Source organism: Sycon ciliatum, chromosome 5 (genome assembly GCF_964019385.1).
Source record: "Sycon ciliatum chromosome 5, ocSycCili1.1, whole genome shotgun sequence".
NCBI classification, from domain to species: Eukaryota; Metazoa; Porifera; class Calcarea; order Leucosolenida; family Sycettidae; genus Sycon; species Sycon ciliatum.
In genome coordinates this window covers 28,353,606-28,357,455 of record NC_088647.1, presented here as the reverse complement: position 1 = coordinate 28,357,455, position 3,850 = coordinate 28,353,606, and the positions used below count along the sequence as shown (strand labels likewise).

General features: G+C 40.1%; 1 long non-coding RNA gene across 1 annotated transcript; it reads right to left on the bottom strand.

Moving 5' to 3' along the window:
• Positions 1 to 544: 544 nt before the first annotated feature.
• Positions 545 to 3,850, bottom strand: LOC135818254 (uncharacterized). Its single transcript, XR_010553644.1, has 2 exons — positions 3,653 to 3,850; positions 545 to 1,358 (listed from the first exon to the last, which is right to left on the bottom strand). It is a non-coding gene; the product is annotated as an uncharacterized LOC135818254 (long non-coding RNA).

Here is a 3,850-nt window from a genome sequence, read left to right as displayed (position 1 = left end):
TATAGAGAAGTAATTCTCCTGTACAATGGTGTTGGTTATATCAGGATTTGACTTTGCTATGGTCAAAACAGTACTATCTATACAGTATGGATGCTGTTCACGTTATGAGGTCACCGCTATACACAGGATACTGCATTAATGGAAGAAAACATTACAAACACTGGTACCTTGCACGTTATTTTCAACACAATCAACACGCACCCCCCCCCCCCAAAACACAAACACACACCTTTGACTTTTCGACGTCCATCGCTGGAGGTGATGGTAGCGATGCTACGGCAGAAGCAATAGCAACTTGTGCGAAGATTGCATGATTCAACAGCTTGCAATGCTGAAGAATTGACCGCAACTATTCAGCCTCAGTGATCCACACAACACAGCTATGAAGTGGGTTTTTGTAGCCACACACACACAAAAACATGCACGCCTGCTTGCACACTCGCGCACGCACGCACGCATGCACAAGCGCGCGCGCACGCACGCATATACACATACACAAGCACCATGATTGTACCATGTGCACCAACCACGTGAGTCGACAGAATCAGTACAAGGAAAACGTGATCTCGATGTGAACAATTCAAACTAACTGTTGCATAGATATCCTAATCATATGATTAATCTGCGAGAAAACTATCCAACAAGTAAAATTAAAAAAATTCAGAACTATTACAGCCTACATATAATGTATAATGAGCTCAGATGGAGAGCCAAGGATTAAAATGAAAAAGAAGGGACCAATGCAAAAATATATCCACCACTGGACACAAATAGTATTCTAGCAATTGCAAACATTCTTTTCTGAGATAACCGGGTGAATAAACACCGGGAACCAGAAGCTACCTAAGAATAACTGGTGTGGAATAACTGTTGCGGCATCTACCTAATCCATTAAAGAAATCGAAGTATTGTGGTATAAAATACATGAGATTTGTTCAGCTCATGTGAGAGTGCTGTAAGATAGAACACGTCACCAAGCAAGGCGGCGGATGAGTGGGGGAAAGCAATATTCTCAACAAGAAGTGTAGAAAAGACAACTGGAAATTATTTTAGTATGTACAACTAAGGGGTTGTGTGTGTGTGTGTGTGTTGGGGGGGGGGGGGGTGGTGGTAGTAGGACGGGATACGAGAACAGTTTGTACCACGCTATGGTCATTTATTTTATGATGAATACAAAAGTGTGAGCAGGTAACTGATGACAGATGTCTAACAAGAAAACTTCAAAACACGAAAATCTTGTAATTACGGAAAGAGGAAACAGCTACTAAGCCCTCACTTGTCACGCAGACACCTGTCGGCCGGTCCAGCTCTCCTTTTCCAAACTCAGCCAGTGGTGTATAAGTTTCTGCTTCATACACCTGCAGAGAACATGGACAACACTGGTGAGCGTACAGGAATAACATGCATTATAGATGGTTGATGCATGGTGCATGCATGATGCACGTGTAGTATCCCTGCCTGGCTAATACGGAAGTAATACGGAAGTAATACGGAACTTTACATGGTGTATATTTAGTGTATCTCCGTATGTAAGCGTACGGCGTCTGTTGCATAAAAGCTGCAGCGCATTTCTGATTTCATGATATTTTATAGCAACGACAAAGCCGAGAAGAAGAAGTATTCAACCTCCAGGTGTGCACCGGAGAGAAAGTTCTATTTATTTGCCGCTTCTTTTACTTATAATATATCCCAGGTGTGTACCTGAGAGAATAATAATAAAAGCTAACTCGTGTTGATTGCACCGCGCCTCCGCTCAGCTACCTATTACACATGGTGATGCATGGATGATGTAAGAATGATGTAAGAATGATGTATGAATGATGTATGAATGATGTATGAATGATGTATGTATGATGTATGAATGATGTATGGATGATGTAAAAATGATGTAAAAATGATGTATGGATGATGTATGGATGATGTATGGATGATGTATGAATGATGTATGGATGATGTATGAATGATGTAAAAATGATGTATGGATGATGTATGGATGATGTATGGATGATGTATGAATGATGTAAGAATGATGTAAGAATGATGTATGGATGATATAATTATGGATGATGTATGAATGATGTATGGATGATGTATGGATGATGTATGAATGATGTAAGAATGATGTATGGATGATGTAAGAATAATGTAAGAATGATGTAAGAATGATGTATGAATGATGTATGAATGATGTATGGATGATGTATGGATGATGTATGAATGATTTATGAATGATGTATGGATGATGTATGAATGATGTATGAATGATGTATGGATGATGTATGAATGATGTAAGAATGATGTATGGATGATGAATGAATGATGTATGGATGATGTATGGATGATGTATGAATGATGTATGAATGATGTATGAATGATGTAAGAATGATGTATAGATGATATATGGATGATGTATGAATGATGTATGGATGATGTATGAATGATGTATGAATGATGTATGGGTGATGTATGAATGATGTATGAATGATGTATGGATGATGTATGAATGATGTATGGATGATGTATGAATGATGTAAGAATGATGTATGGATGATATATGGATGATGTATGAATGATGTATGAATGATGTATGGGTGAGCCATGAATGATGCATGGCGGGTGCATGAATCTGTCCCAGGGGAAAATCGTGGAAAAAATCCCCGAATTTGTGGTGTAATTTGCGGGCAAATATGGCATAATTTGCGGTGAATTGGCGGTATATATGCGGTAAATATGCGGTGAATATTATTGCTATGCGGCTAGTTTTCAGTTGATACGAGGCATTTTTAAGTGAGTACGTAGTGAAATCAATCAGTTACAAGTCTCTGGTGTAAGAACTCATCATATTTGAGTACTAAGCCACCACGATGACACGTTGCTGACCGAACAGTGCACTGTGTGTACGTGTAGTGCAACAAAAAAGCACAAAAACGGCGGAAATCGCGGAAAACGCGGTCTTTAAAAAATCGCAAAATGCGGGAAAAAACGCGGCCGCGGAATCGCAATTTTTCCCGGGGACAGATGAATGATTCGCAATTCATGTATGGATGATGGTATCATGGAAGATATGGGTGAGCATGGTTAAGCCACATTGGAGTAGCAGCCACACTGGAATATAAGCCACACTGGAGTATAAGCCACACTGGAGTATAAGCCACACTGGAGTATAAGCTGCACTGGAGTATAAGCTGCACTGGAGTAAAAGCCACACTGGAGTATAAGCCACACTGGAGTATAAGCCACACTGGAGTATAAGTAACACTGGAGTATAAGCCACATTGGAGTAAAAGCCACACTGGAGTATAAGCCACACCAGAGTATAAGCCGCACTGGAATAAAAAGCCCTATCTGAACGATTTGAATGGTTTGGCACCAAATAGAGACATCTTTCCCATTTACCACTGCTGATTTAACCATCGTAGTATGCCACACCGGCTTCTCTTCGGATGTATTACTGCTGTCTAAAGTGCGGCTTATACATGTCGCGAAATGACTTGGATTTGTTCTTTTATTCGTCGCGATATATCACCAGGCAAAGAGAACAAGAGTTGAAATACCATTCGGATTGGCAAGAAGAAGAAGAACCCAAAAATCCATTTGTCCAAACCGTTCCTCGTCCAATATCACTTAAAAGCCAGCGAAGAACCAAACTCACGTGGCAATATTCACCGCGTTCAAGAAATCGGATCAAATACGTGTTACAAGTGAAACCGCAGTGATTCACCGGCACAAATACATGGTGGGCACAGAACAGAAAAACAATATTCATGACTCAGACTGATGTCATGACAATACTCCAGAAAATAAGGTATATGCAATAGGTGTGTAAACCACTTTGCTACTTCTGAAGTAT